This window comes from Oryzias melastigma, linkage group LG8 (genome assembly GCF_002922805.2).
Source record: "Oryzias melastigma strain HK-1 linkage group LG8, ASM292280v2, whole genome shotgun sequence".
Taxonomy (NCBI): domain Eukaryota; kingdom Metazoa; phylum Chordata; class Actinopteri; order Beloniformes; family Adrianichthyidae; genus Oryzias; species Oryzias melastigma.
In genome coordinates, this window is record NC_050519.1 from 22218785 (window position 1) to 22238934 (window position 20150).

A 20150-nucleotide genomic window follows, 5' to 3' on the forward strand; every position below is an offset into this window, starting at 1 on the left:
ACGGCTAATGCTAACGCTTGGTCGACCTAAACATATATTGCTGACTAAATGAACATCTTTTTATACTCACAGACAAGAATTTTCCAAACACTTATAAGGAAATATTTTTTAAATAACAATTTGAGGTCTAAAGCACCGTTTTTTTACATCATACTTTGCTTATTCTTCTAGAAAAAAGTGTAATGCTGTAGCGCGATCGCCACCTAGTGGCCAAACTGAAAAACTGTCCAGAGGAAGAAGAACAATGTTTACAGTGTTAATGATCTGAACATTTTAGTTAGAACTTCTCCTTTAGAGAATCCATGTAACACTGGATGATATTAACAATCTCATTATTTCACTGATACATTTACAGTATGTGAACTGGATCAGATTCATATAAATATATTAAAAACATGTAGCAGATTATTAATATATTTCTAAACAAATGTGTCTAAATGTGTAAACCGTGTAAACTGAAATTAAAATGAATCTAATTAAATTGAGAGGATAAAAATAATAATAATAAAAAAACATTAAAATTGAATCAACTTGATTGTGGAAATGATCATAAATACTCAGATCTGGTCTGTATGCATTCGTCACTGATCCACTGATATATACACTGTTTTAATTTAATTATTGTAATATTTCAGTTACATTTATAAATAAATGTTTGATTGACAAAAAAGCATAAATGTTGTGCTTTTTTTATGTAAAAGTGAGACTTTTAGGCTGTGGTTGGGTTCTGGTCTGTAACAAACTAGACCAAAGTGCTCTTTTAGTGTTAAAGGTTTCAGACTCATGAGGTAGAGTAAGACACATTTTTTTTTACAAGCAGTCTTTTACTGACATAAAACATACATTTGTGAGGCTTATGGATAAAGATTGAAGTTCTATCTGCTTCTATTTGCGGATTCAGACTGTAATACCCCCCATCCCCACGACCAGCGTGGATTATCAGGATATGGTGTTACCTTGAGGAAAGGAATAGATTCTGCAGCTCTGGACTGTAAGTTAGGAGTTTGGATTCATGTCTGCTGTCGAGTCCTGCAGGTCTGCAGGTTGGTGAGGGACAGAAGCAGTCGCAGAGAAATAAGGAGTGTAGATTCTGCTTTGGTTCACTCTTCTAATGATCAAAAATGACTAAATAAACACATTTATCATCAAATTCCAGTCATAATGAGATGTCAAAGCTTTTATGAGTGAACACTTTATTTTCTCTGACAGTTGAGAGAGGATGAGACAGTTTAAATAAAGCACAGATTGGTTTTAAATAAAGTTTTATTGTTGACTGTTTGTCTGTGGAGTGACTTTTGACCTTTGTGTGGCACCATAAAAGGATATTATGTCTGCATGTGCTTGTATAATAAACTCACACACAAGCTTTAAATCTTCCCCTCCAGCAGAGAAGCTGTGGGTAAAAGAAGGGGAAAGACTAATCTGGGCGTCCAACCTCACCCCCCGGGGCTGGATTAGGGCGGCTGCAGACGCTTTGGCCGCCTGTTTGTGGCGGGTCAGTTTTCCTTAGCTCAGGACCAGTTTTTAAAACTTTCATCTACGATACAACAGCTAAAGGAACTTACAAAATCTCATGGGAGCAACTTTATGGATTTTTGTTTGCATGATGATGAAAATATAAGTTAAATAGATAAGAGTTCTTATTGCTTTCAGGAATACTAAAGATGTAAAAAAGCAAAAGTCTCTGGGTTAAAATTTAAACAAAATGTATGAATTTGTGATAATAATATTTGAATAGACGTCTGTTTTACTTGTAAAGAGGATGATTTTATGAGGGAATGCTGCTATAGAGCAAAAAAGAAAACGCTCCTTGTGTTTAGTCCATGACAACGTCTGTCAACTTTGGGATCAATGCTGGTTTTATTGTCTCTTAAATCCATTGACTGTATATAGAGAACTGGACTGAGTGAGTGAGTGTGATGTCACCCATAGAAAATGACTCACTTCAGGTTCCAACTAAATGAAGTCAATTCAGTCGCCATGTTGGAACCAGACGTCCTCAGTAAGCTGTGATTGGTCCGTGTCGGTATCCGTTACTCTATGTTTCTATGGCAACCAGTCTCTCCAATCAGCATGTTAGAAGGCCACACCCCAGGAATAACTTGCAAAACAGAAATAACTCATGAAAAAAATGAGGATTTTAATGAATATTTCTTGTAGTAGATGGGATTTTGGCTTCTTGGAGCCAGCAGTAACTTCCTGTCTAGAACGCCAGTGAGGAGGGGTCACTCAGTCCAGTTCTCAAATACAGTCAATACAGTCAATAGTTAAATCCTGTCTTCGCCTTCTCAGAAGCTCCTATATCTGCGTTATTCATGTAAACCGTCATGTGGACTAACCCGTAGAGGTGCTGTAGGTTTCTAGGTCGTCCTGACCCGTGGAGGACTGTAGAGAGGAGCAGCTGCATCCTTAGAGGAGCACAGGTGTGTCTTGCAGTTCCCTTGTGGCTTGTGCGGCTGTCACGTCATGAAAATGGAACGTACCACTGCTGTGTGTGTTAAAGGGAAACCAAAACTAAATACATTTTTTGGGCTGTTGGCCTCTATAAATGGGGCTTTAAAAGTGCTGTCTGTTGGTCATTGACACATTTTTGACTATTTAAAATAAACTTATTTAATTCCTGAATTTACTATCAGTGTGCTGCCCCCTACAGGTTAAAACGAGGTCCTACAGTAGAATTTTGTGATTGGTCCCACATCATTTCAGAAGTTTCATGCTCTGCAGATCCAGTATAAAAGCCCCGCCCATCTTTGATTCTGAGTCTAATGCATGTCTTAAAGTCAAGGCCCGGGGGCCGAAACCGGCCCTCCGGGTGATTCTATCCGGCCCTCCAGATCATTTTTTATTATTCTTGTCAATGGCCCGATGTTATCTTGTGCTCATTTCTAACTTGCATAATTTGACAAAATTTATTTTTATGCAACATAAAATATTGAAAGTTATTTAAGGTTTAAGTTGATTTATTCTGGAATAATAGTCCTGCCTTTTTATTATTCATAATTATGTTAAAAAGTTTTAAAAATGTAGTTTTAGAGTGTTAGCTTAATATGATAGCCTTTATTAGCTTATGAAGCTAGCATAATTTCACCACTCAGACATGGGTCCTCTTTGGTTGTACAAACCCTCCTGGATCTTGTGCAGAGATCTGTATCCCCTGACAGAATTTGTATCCCCTATCGCTGTCATTGTTGATTTGTTTTGTACTGCAGCCCCAGCGTCGGGCATTATAAACAGAGAAGCCATAGACATATATAATTGTCACTATATGTGTTTCACACTATATCACAATATACAGTCAATGGGTGAAACTGCCATCACTTTTCTTTGCATCACTTTCCATAATTTAGGACCCGGTGTAGCCTCCTTTAGCCACGCCCCTTTTTATTGCATTTTTCAAATGTGGGCTGAGAGTGGAGTCTGTCTCCAACTGTCCTGCTATGTTACCCTTTAAGTGTAGCATGAAGTATTAGTAAGGAAGTTACATGCACTAGTGTTGTCCTGTGACCTAAGATGTGTTTTGGATAATAATATAGTGGCGGACGGTCCTGCAAACATGTCTCTAAGCTCTTTATTTTGCATATGAAACTCTGCATTACCCACCCGGATAGTCAGTGTCATTGATGATTTGATTTAGAGTCGCCTAAAGGTTCCGATCTCTAAATAAAGCTTCACGAGATGCTCCACGTCTTCCAGCTTCGAGCATGGCTCTGATAAACTGACAGCTTTCGTTTTCATGGGCATTCTCAGCGTCACTGTCAGTGTCATTGCCAGATTGTGAGCTCTTACTTTACGCGCTGCCAGCTCAAATTGATAGGGCTTTACAGTCCTCAAACCACAAACACCCGGCGCCTCTGAATCAGCGTCACTTTCAGAACAAATGTTTCCACAATCTGAGTCTGAAGACAGAATTGTGGACCTTGAAATACTGCCGCTATCGCTAGCTCCGACACGCAAAGGAGAAGCCATTTTGCTATGTTGACTCCTCTGACGTCACACGCACCACGTGACCAAAACGGAGCTTTTGACCCTGAAGAGACAGGTTTGCCAAATTTGGCCTCAAAAATGCTGTTTTATTTCAATATTTATTTATTATTTATATATTATTATTTATATATTACGTCAAAATTTTGAGTTATTTTATTTACGCTTTCAAATTATCACTTTTTAATTTTCATTCTTTTTCCTGACAGCTCTGTCCCTGTCGGGGTCGCGGGGGTGCTGGAGCCTATCCCAGCTACTGAAGGGCGAAGGCGGGGTACACCCTGGACAGGTCTCCAGTCTGTCTCAGGGCCTCAATCACACACACATCCACTCTCACATTCACACCTAGGGGCAATTTAGAGTCACCAATGAACCTATGAAGCATGTTTTTGGACGGTGGGAGGAAGCCAGAGTCCCCGGTGAAAACCCACGCATGCACGGGGAGAACATGCAAACTCCACACAGAAAGGTCCCAGCCGGGATTCGAACCGGGGCCTTCTCGCTGTGAGGCGAGAGCGCTAACCACTGCGCCACCGTGCAGCCCGACGTTTTTATTTTTTGTACATGAAATCAATGGTCCGTCAAACTGGGAAAAAAAAAAAAAAAAATTAATATATAATCTTTTTGATTTGGCACCCTCTCCAGCGTTCGCCTAGGTCGCCTATGCCCTTACTGCACGTGAGCGCATTATCAAAATGCAACAGACACACACATTCAAGGAATGTAGGACATTTTAGTTCATAAAACTAAACAATGGTAATCTTTATTTATAAAGGAGTTTTATTTTTTATTTATTTATTTTGTATTTAACCTTTATTTATCCAGGCAGGATAGATTAAGAACAGCCTTCTTATTTGCAACTGTGGCCTGGCAAAAGGCAAATCTGATCCACTTTTGTGAAGAGAGTGACCCGGTCCATGACCTTTAACCTCTCAGTCAAACTGAATTTATTTGGGCTGCGTCAGTGACAAAAACCATAAGCATTTCAGCTCCTCTCTTTAAAAAAAAAAAAAAAAGGTGCTTTAAATACAAACTAGATGTTCTAGTTTTGCTTTCGGGTGAGTGGAAGGCCTGCTGTAGGGTGTGTGTAGGGTTATGTGGGATTCTTAACCCTACATACACCCTACATTTTTTCAAGTGTAGATGATTGGTGTTGGTGATTCACGGTTCCCTGAAGACACAAACATCACCAGGAGTTTTGGTAACAATTGTTTGTACTTTTATTTCCATTTATAGGCTTACATCTCAAGTCGACATGTTAGATCACAGCCCGTCGGTTCTCTGGAACTCCGAGCGGACTGCAGAGGGAGGAGGGGAATGACGGAAAAAAGGCCTAAACGGGGACGAACGGGGGAGGGAACACTAGTTACTGCAGCCACATCCCACACTCAGACCAGTCGAGGCAGCATTTGTCCTGCTATCATCATCGTCTTCTTCATCATCGTTGTTGAATCCAGTGCTGCTGTGCAGAAGGGAATGCTGGGAACATGTAGGACTGGAAGTGGACCTGGAAGACAGAAGATGGAGAAAAGCACTTTAACAAGTCGCAACAGTTTAATAAACTACAAATCTCCCCAAATTACTAATAACTTCTGTCATTTTGAAGTAACTCTTGATGCTACGTTCACACAGAGCATGTGAATGCACTAAATGCGTCTTCTTGAACACTTTTCTCTGCCCATGGTGTTCACACTGGACAGTAGTGCTGCCACAAACAATTATTTTAGATGTTAAATAATCACTGATTATTTTTTCCAATTAGTCAACTAATCGGGTCATGCACAAACTGGATGTAAGCACACATCTTAACCATCATTAGCTTTAAACTAACTAAAAACTAGATATGTAGCATTACCTGTGATAATGCTAGTGTGAATGCTGTAAGCTGAATTTGGCCGCTGAAAATGCTATTGCTGATAGCTGAAGATGCTGAAATTAATAGCTGAAAATGCTGAAGGTGATAGCTGAAATCACTGAACCTGGTAGCCAGCTAAAATATTCGTTAAATGCCAAATTAGCATAAAAACTGAAGAAAACCTTAAAAAGCCAAAACAGCTAGCATACAGCTGAAATATTAGCTGAACTCCAAAACAGCCTAAAAACTTTTTTTTTTTTTTTTAAAGCCCAAATTAGCCAAAATAACTAGCATGTAGCTAAAATATTAGTTAAACTCCAAAATAGCCTAAAAATCTTAAATGCCAAAATAGTCCAAAAGCTAGCAAAGGCCATTATAAATTTCAACTTTACAACACTGATAATATAAAGTAATGACTAATCGACTAGTAAATTAGTCGTCGACTATTTTAATAGTGGATTAGTCATCAATTAGTTGATTAATAGTGGCAGCCCTACTAGACAAGCAGGGAGGGGCTTCTTCGACGAAGAAATGTTGAAGTGGTGCAAATCTCATGAATCTTGCTATAATTCTGACCACAATAGATGGTAATGTCAGAGAAAATGGTAACAGGGCCAGAAATTTGAATAGGAACTTCCAGTTTATGGATTTAGAACGGAAAAGCTGAACGTTGTTGAGCTTAATTTTATGTAAATAATAAAAGGTAACCTTTCCTGTTTCAAAAGAAAAAATTACAATATTTATTGTATGAATGTCCTGCTGAACTGTATTTTAATTTCCTGTCTTAGATCATTTACAAATCAAAATCTAAATGTAAATAATCCTTAAATATTTGAGGTTCTATTGGAAATATCTACCTTTCATTTGAGCAGATATTATCCTATGGGTTTGATTTTGTTTGATGTTTTAAGTGTGACCAGCACAAAAACTGATGGAAGTTCATGTAATTTTGCAGCCAAGATAGACATTGCTGCTCGTTGGCTGCACGAGTTTTAATTACGCCCAAGGCTAAAGCACTAAAATATAAGATGAAAATAAAAAAAGAAGTAAAAGAGCACAAATAACAGAAAAAAAGTTGGAGGTTTATTTTAAATAAAAGGTTACAAAGAAACCTGTAGCTCAGAGCAAGAAGGCGTTCTGCTCACATTTACGGCTGGGGGGCGACTCCTCATGATGTTCCTTCTGCTGCACTCTTCACACATGCAGCAAAGGCTTCCATTAGGTCTTTGCAGCCCTCAGCTCCCTTCTCTGCCACACTGAAAAAGAAGACAGTCACCTTCAATCTAAATCATAATGTTTTGAGCCATGTTGTGTTTGCAGAGGAGGACTCTGGTCTGTAGCTAAGAAAAAACAAAATATTAACTGAAATCAATGCAAAGACAGCAGAACCCACAGAATATTGGAGGAAAAATCAATTTCTGTTTAAAAGAATCAGTGGTCAGCACCGCCACAGGGTGATGGGGGGGGCACGTGGATGGACCCATCTGTTTGACAGAGCAGGGTGGAGGGATGGGGGATGAAAAATTAATTTTTAAAACAAAAGTAAGTCAGTCAAGACAATATTAAAGGAAATTAAGATGTCTCTCTGAGAGGCATCTGACTACAGTACCCATAATGCTCCAACAATACGTTGAGTGGCTACTTTGTAGTTTAACAAAGTTACAATAAAATATTTTGACATATTTTTGAGCATAAAATCGCTCAAAAAAAACCCAGAATTCAAGCTTACAGCACAGCAGATCACAATTTAGATTTTCTATTTTTGAACAAATTCAAGATTTTTAAGTGAAAATACGGTATGGTCACTTAGTTATCTCTGATTTCATTTTAGTTAGTTAGATTTTACAATTTCTCGCTGAGGTCGCCACAAATAGTAAAATGTAATGGTTTTTTAATCATTTCTGAAATGACACTATACTACAACATTTGCTGTGAGATAGTCCAATATGACTCAGGGTGTCTTTTATTTTGAAAGGAAGTCATGTGAACCTCAGTTAAAAGCTGCTTCACGTTTTGGAAAAAAGGGATATTTTCTCTTTATGTTTTTTTTCTTTGGGCAAAGAAAAACAAAACTTAATTATATCAAAATATCAGTGCTCTAGTTTTCTAAATGGTGAAGTAACGCCTGATTCACACGGGACGCGGAAGCAACACAAAGCGGCGTGGGATGGATGCCACTTTCATTTGGCGTCCTTGTTAACCTATGGTGTGGCTCACACTAGGCGCGGAGCACTTCGGAGCGCCGCGGTCTTCCACAAGCGATCCGCGTAAATTCTGGCAGGAAGTTGCATCAAGATACATGAGAAAATCTGGTTTATTTTCAAAATATAACCAATGTTTCACAGTAAAACACTGCGATTGACAAATGCAATCATGTTTTTGTAGCTAAACAGACTGTAGAGATGAGGATAAACATACAATCACAAACACACACACTTCTCTCCGTGTGTCTCAAGTACAGATACATTAAAGAAGTGTAGACCTACTAACTACTTGCTTCTCCTTAGCAGAAACATGAGGTCATATTTTTAGGTTATTAACTTGCCCATATTGGCAAAAACAAAAAAAAAGCTCTAGCAGAAGCACCTGTCAACTGTCGCCAAAAAATGCGAATTTGGTGATGCCGCGTTCATGTCGCATCTGCGTCGCTTCTGCGTCCAGTGTGAACCTAGCGTGAGACTTATGAGTCCTCGCTGGGTTGTTTTCAGTAAGAAATTGACCCAATTGGCTCTTAAGTGTTGCAGATTGCAGACCCCTGGTCTACTCTATTTACATCATTAACAATAAGTTCAATCAAATATATGTTTTTTAACATATGTTAAGCTTTATAAAGGGAACACCAGGAGATCTGCTGCTGAGATCAATGATGAAAACAGCCAATGGGATAAAGGGATTCGTTCTGCTGTAGGTGTATGTGAAGCAGCCTTAGTGACAGTAAAGTCACTACTGAGCTGAGCAGCCAGCCTGCTGCTTAACTCAGAGGGTCCATCAGTCCCACTGCGATGGTCCATGAAGAGGGGCTTTCAAAGCCTGACTGTAAATGAGGACATGTGAAACATCTCTTCAACCTGAGGCCTCTCATTTGGGTTGATGAAAAGTCCAAAACCATCCGTGGTCGACCGCGGTCTTCTTCATGAAGCAACACAGAACTAATACAGGACTGAACCAATGTGGTCACAGTCTGAGAAAGGAAAAGGCCGATAAAGGGTCAGTGGTTGGTTCCATGTACTTCTGCTGGAGCTTCAGTTTTTCACTAATTTTGAGTGAGCAGAATCTCCAGCAGATGCAATGTGTTCACGTTCTTACTGAAGTCCTCACAGCTTTGTCATAAAAACTGAAACTTGATACGGTTGTGCCTAATTTAAAGAACATCATCAGAGTCTTAAAGAGCCACTCTAATCATCTTCTGGTCCAATTTCAAAGTGTTCCCGGTGGTCTTTTAATTATGATTATACCATTTTTATCCAAAATCTAAAAACCTTTGTCGTTTTCTAAGACAGTTTCTGCAGAGTGGCAGGAGTTCGTTAGAAATTTACCTCTGAGCTGTAGGCTGGACTGTTGCTGTGAAGTAGACCCACCCTCACTTCCTATAATCCATCTGTTCACATGCTCTCCCTCTAGCTTACAGCCACTCACAACTCCAAACTAACATTACCAGTGCGACAAAAATGGTGAATGATTTTGGAGTTATTTAGCCGTACAGTTTAGATATAGATTTAAGCTCAGACGAGGAAAACAACGACGTTCATAGATCTATTTGTCTCCAAGTGGATGTATCAGAATGGAGCAGAGCAGGAAGCTCAGCGTATCGTCCTTTCCAAAAAGCTTTTCTTTGTCTTCTCCTGATTGTCAACGATTTGAGTAAAGAAAGAATCAAAAATACTATTTTAAGGTTAATTTTCTTAATAATAGTCCTCCATCATCAAAACATAAAAATAAATAAAATGCCACAATATAAAATATTTACATGATTTTAATATGTTGCATTTTTCTGAGTGTCATGGGTCTCTGGGTAAAGTCTCACATGTCCCAGGAATGGGCGGACCAAAGGTCAAGTCTCCAGTATTGTTATATATATAATATATATACTGTATATATAATGATATATGATACTGGAGACTTGGCCTTTGGTCCGCCCATTTTTTAGGATCTTCCTAAGTTTTTATTTTCCACTTTGTTACATAAACCACAGTTGAAAAATAAAAGAAAACTCTTCTAATTTATCAAGCATTGTCATATTTTGATCTATTTTTTTATGCCAAATACTTTTTATTGGGTGTGTCATTCATTTGTCTGAGACATTTCTACCATAAGCCGGGCTACACTCTTCCGTTCCTGTGTTTTATTGTGGCTGCGTGCCCTGTGGTGATGTAACACACAGCTGGCTGCCACAGATTATCATTCAGCTCCTTTACTTTAGTTGGTTGAAGTAGACGCTTCGTTCGTGTGATGTGTTTGAGGAAAAAACGCCCCACTGAGTGCAGATCATACATGAGCACGTGCATGCGCCTGGACTGGATAGTCAGTGATGTTTGATGACCCAGCATCGAGCAAAGCGGCGTCTAACCTCGAGGCTGTGAGAGATTATCCTGATCCAGCACGACCATCCATCGCACACATTATACAAGCTTCTATTTACAAATTAAAGACGGGAACAAAAAGGACAGAAAAACCCAAATGTGGCATCTTTTTAACCTTTTTTATTTTTGCGACGTCTGCATATTAAATGAACGATTTAAGAATCTCAACAGGGAGGTCACATGAACAACATTATGTAATCTCATGAGGACACTGAGCGTCTGCTTGTCATGAGGAAAAGTACTAGGAGGTTGAAAAAAAAGGTTACAAAAAGATTTTCATTTAAAAAATATCAGATTTTGTTGTGAGCACATCCTGCATCACCATATGAAATGGGTTTGAGCATAATGCATGAGCGAAACATCACTGAGCAGGTGCAGCTGAAAGAGTCGAGAAAGAGGCAAGACATCACCTGGTTTGTGGGCGGAGTTTCCACTGGAAGTGCGTGCAGGTGGAGGATGACAATGAAAGCTTTGGGTCCTTTAAACTGTAGAGTTCTGAGGTATTTAAGGCCCGTTAAAACAACAGGTTCCTTTGACTAGTTTCTTTATTAACAACAATAATTTAGAATCATTTTAACTGCAAATTGTATGGGGTAGAAAGAGGATCTGGAGGATAGAGTCAAGCTGCCGGAGGGAGAACGGTTAAGTCTGAGGAGGATGTTTGGAGGGGAGCAGAGCTTCAATGGGCCATATGCTCGACCTACTTCCGCATGCAGCCTTTGACCGCTCAGTCATTTCTGGTCAGAGCCGTGGGCTGTTGTTTATGTGGAAATAACGGAGTGTTTAGACCATAAAAGATGTCTTTTGGAGCTAACAAGAGTCACTATAAATCATGTTAGGCGCATTGTTTGTTTTTCTAGTAAAATATATCACGTGTATGAGCGACCAGCTCTAAAACTGATGAACATTCATGTTCAGCATGGCGTGTTTGGTGTTTCAGGAAGGCAAACTTTGTCTTTTTGGATGTCATTGTGTATACACATAATCATAAACTATCATACAATGTAAGAAATAACGAAAACAAACCAATACCAAAGAAAGTACTTTAGGCTTTTTTCTTACTTTATTATTCCATTTTTGGGTTTAGCTAATATTTCAGCTATATGCTTTTTTTCAGCTTTTTGGGCTATTTTTGAATTTTAGCTATTTTTTCCACTACATGCTAGCTGTTTTGGCTGACCAAAGTTTTTTTTATTATTTATTTTTTTTATTTTATAGGCTACTTTGGTTTTTAGCTAACATTTTAGCTGGCTATTAGCTTCAGCATTTTCAGCAATTAGCTTTAGTGATTTCAGCTATCAACATTTGTGTTTTCAGCTATCAGCTTTAACGTTTTTAGCTATAAATTTCAGCTTCTCCAGCTATCACACCAGCATTATCGCAGGTAATATATATCTAGTTTATAATTATGTTAAAGTTATGGTTTAAAAATGTAGTTTTAGAGTGTTCAGTAAATGTTTATCCTGTTCTGCGCTCGATCTACGGTGAGTTTGAGATTTTGGCTCCCCGTGCGATTGACTTTGACGCCCCTGACCTTGGTAGTCTCACACTCCAACTGACACCTCTACACAGTAGGTGGCGGTAATGCACCTTTACATTGGTGCCACATCCCATTTAAACCCCAAGAAGAAGAAAAAGAAGGAGGAGAAGAAGACGAGCAACAATACATTTGATTTAGTTTTTAATGTTTTGATAATTTTAGGAAAGTTCCATATTCATAAAAACAGATATCCAAAAACCAGACCACTCTTTATTACATTCCACAAAGAGATTTGTTTATATTTTGATTCATTAAAATGAATGAAAAATAAAAACGCTAGAAACATTTTCACCTTTGTTGTTGATAAAGAGATTATACGAAAACCCTTGGTATTTATGTATATATCATTTTTTCTTGTGTGTGTATGTTCTTTATGTTGACATGTTCTGTATCATGTTTGCAACTGATGAATAAAGTTTTAAGAAAAAAAAGAATAGGAAGAATTTTAGTAGTATTTTTAAGAAACCATGACCCCTACCACTCAGCAATACAGCAAAAAAAAAAAAATAAAAAAATAAAAAAATATCAGAAACTCTTGGTAAAGTTTCTTTTACTGACTTTTTTAACCTTCTAAAACAAAAGTTGTGAATTGTGTTTCTTTTTAAGGGCTGTATTTCAGCCTCAATCAGGAAACTATATTTTTATTTTGATTTTTAAGCTTTTTTTGTGAATATTGATGTAATTTGTCTGAATTTTTCAACTAGCTCAAGTCTTTTTCAGGCAAAAGTTTACATTTACATTAAATAATTTGAGTTTTATCTCAATAGAAAAACTACATTTAGAAAACAGAAATAATCAGACCTGTTTTGTTCATTTTTGTTCTTTTCCACATTCATAAAAATGTGAAAATATTCTGATGTAACTCTGAGTGTCGTGGTATAAAAGGAGGAGCACCATGGAGTCTATTTGAGATCAGAGGCCGTGATTCGGAGACGCTGACAGTCTGACAACAGCAGTGCAGCCCTCAGATTACTGACCTCTGCCGAGTCACCAAATTCCAGTCCGGGATGGTTTTCACCGGCGAGAATGTACGGGCATGTCTGCACACACAACTGCAGCCAGCCACAAGGGGCAGAGTCCATGTTGGGTGGGGAGGAAAGTCTAAACGTTCTTATGTAGGAATCCTTCAAAACTCTGCGAGCTCCAAGTGTGAAGGACGTCAGAGGTCACTGCAGCAACTTGGAGCTTCTACAGATATTTTTTTTATGTGGGTCAGTTCAACAAAAACTATATTTTTTGAACAAAATACAGTATGAAAAAATAAAATCAATTTTTTTTTTATCCATGTAGATATTGAAACATTTTTTTCACTTATTGCGACAGCGAGCTAAAGAAAGGTCAGTCCTGAGAGGATGACACTCCTGTCAGCATGACGACCTGCAGTCCGGCTGTGTCTTTGGCTGCGAGTGAATGTGAGGCCTTCTCTTCTTAACCTGTTCTGAGTTAAAAGAAGCAGGTATCAAATGGAGCATGAACCCGATCTGCAGCCGGGAACTTGTCGTGGTGTCCTGAACATGCATTTCCACACATACTATATCCATGACTTTAAAGAGCTATTAATACACACCCACCTCGAAAATGCAGAAAACTGCCGTGACCATAAATAAAACTATAGATGTTGTTTAAACTAAATGAGGAAAGTGTTTCATTTAGTTTTTCTTTAGGTAGGAGTTCAGGCGAACACCTTAAGCGGAGCTTAACTTAAAGTCCTTCATAAAAACCATTGTGATACAGATCAGAGTTCCGGCTCCTCGTATGGAAACACGTAAATCTGTCTCCTTGATCTTTCACTTGTTTGAATGGCAGTGAAGCCTGCAGGCAGCTCAAGTCTCTGTACCGTACCGCCAGTAAAACACACCCAGATCTGTCAGGGCTGGAGGACAGCTGGTGACAAGACAGAAGAAGTTTGAACTTTTCCTACTTTTAACCTCCTGAAAGCAGCTCGTTAGTAACCAACAAACGCCATTTATTTAAAAATCCAGATTTGTTTGGACGGATGAATGTGAAATTCCTGCAGACTTCATGGTTTACATTGGAATAGACAGGACAGTTCACACTAAAGCTTGTAATTTACATTACAGCAAACTCACCAGTTTTATATAAAGAAAACTGATGTTTAATTATGATCAACAATCTGAGCTAAACCGTTCACAGCAAAGAAAGAAGCACTTTATGCAAAGTACTGCATCAACATCTAAGGTACACAACATTATAAACTGAGAAACACAAAAAAGCTAAATACTGATACATATTAATAGCCAAAATCTTTGAAAATATGATCAAAAATGTTTAAAAACAATCAAAAATGTAAACTACCACACACTGTAAACAGTGGGGAAATGTATTAAAAAACAAAAATACATTTTTATCATCTTTTTTATTTGAAACAACTATATATCCTTCTTTCTTTTTTAAATAACACACAAATGGCTCTGCTAGAACCAGAGAACTCTCCTTTCAGAATGTCTCCTTCATTAGCTTGTTGGTACTGCATGCTAATGGTAACAGATGTATTTGTCTCTTTATCTTATTTTATCTTGTAAAAAAACGTTAATGCCACAAAAAGAACCCTGAACAGAAACACAGAACTCTGGGATGCTCACAGGAGTATTCACAGAGTATTGTATGCTAGCATGAGCGATTATCCAACCACAGGATGTGAACATCCCACGCTAAAGTGAGAAGCTTACACACTGGTCGGTGTTTGGGTTGCAGAATTAAAATCTGATTGGGTATATGGCAGTCTTTTTTAGGATTCTGAAGGCCTCAGGGAGATTTTATTGAATCAATGACACAAGCTGAAACATGATTGGATAAACACTCCACAGTGGTGTTTAACACTGTCAGCAGCTGAAACCAGGAGATAGAAGAGAAAAGACTATCAAGAAGGTTTGTTTTATAGTATAATGATGTACAAAAAGAAAAGAAAAACTGAGCGTACTTTCCTCAATAACTGTGGGGCAGCAGAGAAGGCCTTGTAACTCTGTGATGGTCCAGCACAGGTTGGTAATCCTGACTTCTCTCATTACAAACAAGAGAAAAGGTTCATTAGCATCTATAGCTGCTGTCCAAATGAAAATGTAACATCTGGAAAACAGTTGTTATTTGGTAAGGATCAAAGGGTAACGAGAAAGAACATTTTGTACTTCTGAAACGTATAAAACATCAGTTCTTCTTACATTTAAGAAATGTGTAAATTTATAAACTTAGTTAGGAAATCATGGTGACATTACAGGAAGGGGTTTTTTGTAGAGTTTAGAATTAATCTGATTTCTAATGAGTGAAAAGTAGGATGAATAACTGATCATCTTAAGCTGTTCGAATACTTACAAAATACTGTATTTGATGTGTGTCTGTGGTGCTTTTGTCATCTTTTTTTTTTTTCATTGTTAAAATGTAGTTCATACAAACAATAATACAAGACATTCCAAGTAATGAGCCAATTCTGAGAATTACAAAATAATGAATTTAAACTTGCCAGGGAGTAACAAAAAAAAGAGAAAAGAAAGGAAACATGTAAATAAATAATAAATAAAATGAAGATGCCAAACAAGACCAGGCTTTGACTGTCCTAACAGCTTTTGTATTGTACACGATTCAACAATCCTAATAAAAAAAAACAATTTCTTTGTGAAAAACATAAAACACTGTTTTTTGTTAGCATATTTAGATTTATGAATGTAATACATTATTTAGCCATAATTATCAATAAATTAATAAAATATGTATTTTTTTCAGAATCAACCTTTTCTTGCACAAAATAACCAAAACAAAAATGTTCATAAAATAACTTATGATTTGAACATAGATGTGTTGCTATATAGTGTGTTACGCCTTTCCAGATTGTGCACGTGGTGCTTTTGCCATCGTCTTTTTTCTTCTTCTTGTGTCTGGTTTTCAGTTCGTTAATGTCAGCTCATCTGTTCTGCCACCATTTGTGTTTTTGTCAATGATTTTTGCCACAAGCCTGGTCTTTGCGTTTGGGTCCTCCACCAACATTTCCTGACGTTTCCAGAATCAATAAACGTTTCAGTTTGGCCACTAGGGGGAGCTCGTGCTATAGCATTACACCTTATCCAAGAAGAAGAAATAATGAGCAAAAAACTGTGTTTTAGAACACAGATAGTTACTTTAAAAAATATCTCCTTAAAAGAGTTTGGAAACTCTTCCTGTGAGTTTATAAAGCAATGTACGTTTAGGTCGACTGAGCGTTAGCATTAGCCGTTCTATGGGAAATTTCATTATATGTTAGCATCAAGATAGCAGACTTTAGCTTTATGTGCTAAATCGATTTATATTTTTATGAATCGATTTTAGATATTTTAAGCTTGGATTGATTCATTTCGATAAATCATTTTTTTTAAATCCAGCCCTAATATTTTGGCCTCCAGCCACAACAGGTCTGACTGAGATGTGTGGAAAAAAATACATCTATTTTGGTCATTTCTGTTTGATTGAATATTTAAAAAACTGGTGATTGGAATATTTTTATGTAAAAGAAAAAAGGTGCAGATCTGCAAACTCACGTTTTAAGCAACATCACATAGTCAGGAGTTAACTCTTTTTTGATCATTTTTATGTTTTTATAATTAGCTCTGATAATTATATTTAACAACTTCTGATATTACTCAATTTTAAATAAAACTTCAGCTTCTTTTTTGTATTATTTATTTCATATAATATTACACAAAGATTCCACAATTTCCTTCAAACTGTCCAAAAAACTTAACACTGAGGAGAAAATTCAGTAATTTTTTGTTATTGCAAAAATCATATAAATTGAGATCTATATGTTTTCTGTTTTAAAGCAAAAAGAAAAAGTGTTCAGAAAAAATAAAAATACTAATTCCAACAGTTAAGCAAAGATAGGGTCAAAACAATGTGAACAATGTGTTTAAAAACACAGACGAATCTCCATTAAAGATTTATTCCAAGGAGTTTCACAGTTTAAGTGTCATAACTATTTCTGTTTGTTTCAACCCCAAATTTTCAAACCTTTTCAAAACCTTTTCGTTAAATGAATGGAAAGTACACTCTTTCTATGCCAATATAAACAACAGTGACTGACAAACACACTACAGAGGGTTAATGGCCCATTTAAATCTTACTTGAACATTGAAGGATTGATGCAATTGAGTAAAAATGTATTTCTGGTTAAATATTTGTTTTTACTGAGGTCAAAGGACAAAGGTCTAGTGCAAAGAAGCTGTGTTGTTTGTTGAGAGGGGCCACCGTGGACCCTGAGACTAACTTTAGCAGGAGCTACAAGACTTCGTTAGAACTGCTTCGTTTTGATGGACTTCTAACCTTAACAACATTTGAAGCTTGAAAAGTAATTATCCCCATAAAAAGCTTGTCTTCTTGTAATACCTTGGGACACAGATGAAAGTTTCTAGAACTCACCCAACACAAGCAGAGCAGGTCTGCAGCCTCAGACCCAAACACTGAACCGAGTCAAAACCAAAGTCCTCCTGAAGGTTCGCCACTGTCAGTGTTCCACGCCCAGCCTCTACCTGCCGTCTTATCTGAGGGCTTCACACGCCCACAGACCCTTTATCAGCTCCCAACATTCTGGCCCAAGCTTCTTTGGTGCCAGTTAAGTGTGGTCACCCTAGACCCGCTAACGAAAAACCTCCCCTGACAAAACAGAGAATTACACACAACAATGGAGCATTCATGTAAATGTTGATGGTTGTTTGGTTGAGGAAAGCCCATGCTGCTAATATGGCTTCGCAGGTGTCCGTGACCTTGATCCATTCACAGCGAGGGGCAGAGGAGGCAAACGGGTCGAGCTCACGCAAAGTATTCTGGGGAAAAGAGAGGCTGATGACGTAAGCAGATTCCCAGGCTTCATCCATGCGCATGGACAGTCATCAAGCATCACCCCGCCGCCACACATCGTTAACCCCAGATTCATCCTCCCATACACGGGACCCCCAACTTTTAATCAGCCTTTTGTGACAAACTCAGCCGGGATGTCGACTGCAGTTACATCTTAGCTGCGATGGATTTCACCGTTCGCTGATGAGACTCCATTTCACAATGGCGCATTTTGGGCTGTGCAGCGAACTACCCATCTCTGGGTTGTGCATGCATCTCGCTGGATGACGCTCAAAAGGGTTTTATTTCTGAAGACATCTCATCATATCACTCCTGTCACATCCGTCTGAAACTGCCAGACGAGACAAAGTTTGGTGATAAAGAATGGATCTTGTACCTACCATTTGTCCAGGTCTGCCTTGATGTTGGTGCAAGCGGCGGGGACGGGGGCCTCGGCGGGGGCAGTCTCTGAGTCCGACATGTCTGTGGTGGTGGCGTGGGATGTCCCGGTTCTGTGTCCTGTTGCTGTTCTACGGACGCCTTTGGATCCCGGTTCCACGATCACACAGAGAGAGAGAGAGAGACAGGCAGTGGAAGTGAGAGTGAGTGGGTGAAAGGGGAGGGCAGAGGAGGAGGTGGGAGGAGATTAAACATGAGGGTGGAAAGCGCTGCAGCAAAGGTTAGGAGGAAAGGGCTGCACGCCACTGACCCACAGCCACGGAAAGACCAGGACGGGGAGACGGAGACAAACGTTGGAGCCTGGAGGCAGCTGGGAAACCCTGTTTGAGACGAGCTCCGCTGTCAGCTTCCAACCACAGAAAAAGCTGGACGTAAAACCAGTGCTAAGCTGAATGTGAAGAGCAGCTATTAACCAAACTGAACTGGTCAGACTCCCATCATGCACACCTGCAAAGGCAGCAGTGACTATAGGTCAGAGGAGAACCCTCCAACAAGCTGAGGCGGGAAGCTCTGCCACCTATTGGCCGCTCTCTGAAAACAGCTGGTTGTCACTGCAGCCTTCGTCACGCGGCTGTCAGTCACCAAAGGTCAAGAATGATTTTGGCCAAGGCTGAGGAGCATCATATTTACTCATCTTAGTTTAGACAAGAGGTCTTCAAAGTTTTTCAGGTCATTCAAAGACAAGAGAATCGTCAAATCGTTAAAAATGCTCAAGTTTGACCAAAGTTCTTTGAATTTGAAGGTTCACCAAAAAAACTAAAGGTCAAATACTTGTCTTACATTTAGATTTTTACATGCTTCTGAGCACTTTGCTATGAAAGTTGTATAATTCTCTATATATTCTTTTTAACAATATGCAAATACATAAGACAGAAAAGCTTTTTGGGTTGATATACATCTAAAGCCCACAGCTAGAACTTGAAACCCGTCCTTCCTTAAAACACAAACCCGTTGAAACACAACGGGAACTAAGTTTTGGATGTTGTCTTGCAAACAAAACCCCCTGGAGCTTGCTTTTATTTCCTTCAGCCGCTTCCCCTTCGAGGTCAGAAAGGAAATGCACACATCTTTTTTTCATTTTGTTCACTTTTGTGTTCAGTTACAGCGTGCACTTTTGCACGCTCGCTGAAAAAGTCCTAAAAAAGTGTCTTAAAATTAGTGTAGCAGCAAAAGGCACGATGAAGAAGTTAAATGGGTGTCTGATCCAAAAAGATTCTGTCCTGCTGCTCGTCTTCATCGTTTCCATGCTGGTTCAGGACATGCAGGAACAAAGTGTACTATTGGTGTCGTGATGCCAGTAACCCGGTTGTAAAGTCCTACCTACAGAGGAGATGGCTTGGTCCAGAGTGTGACAGCTGGAAAAGTGCGTCCGTGGTGAGGGATCAGTGAGGAATGCCAAAAGGAGGGAGGGGTTTAACGTGCCGCCGTGCACTGGGGAGGGGAGGGGGGTGTTCAGCTCCAGAACTGAATGTTGGCATGCGTGCGCTTACGTGTGTGAAGTAAATGTGCCAGAAGCTCAAAAAGATTCCTTTTGTTTTTTGGGTACACGCTGACTTTGCATGAGGGAGCAGTGCGCACACGTTTTAAGACACGCCCTCTTTGTTGCTCCACAGGACTAAACCAGCAGCATTCATCTGTTTAGCCCACAACAGATTTGCTCCAGGCTGTTGGGGATCCAAATTCAAATAAAAGTTTGACTCTCCAGTGGTCCTCTGTAAGGAGTGCTGTAAGTCAGCCTGAAGGTCAGAGCTGGAGGGACTCTGCAAAATGCATGACCTGCAGGCCGAAAGGGCGGGGCTACAAGCTGCCTCTATATGGCGGAGGTGTTGAAAGCAAAGTTTCAGAATACTAGGTTACACACATATCCCATGACTCCTAAGGAAAAGTGTCTGTGAAGGTCATTCAGGACGGTAAA

At 39.0% G+C, this 20150-nt stretch overlaps 1 long non-coding RNA gene across 3 annotated transcripts; it reads right to left on the reverse strand.

Moving 5' to 3' along the window:
• Positions 1–5177: 5177 nt before the first annotated feature.
• Positions 5178–19737, reverse strand: LOC112146699. Of its 3 annotated transcripts, none has more exons than XR_004948367.1 (4): positions 19560–19737; positions 18178–18316; positions 6982–7092; positions 5178–5488 (listed from the first exon to the last, which is right to left on the reverse strand). It is a non-coding gene; the product is annotated as an uncharacterized LOC112146699 (long non-coding RNA). The 3 variants fall into 3 exon arrangements; XR_002919301.2 differs by having other exon boundaries at positions 19556–19694; XR_004948368.1 differs by lacking the exon at positions 19560–19737 and adding an exon at positions 18486–18716.
• Between the last annotated feature and the right edge of the window lie 413 nt (positions 19738–20150).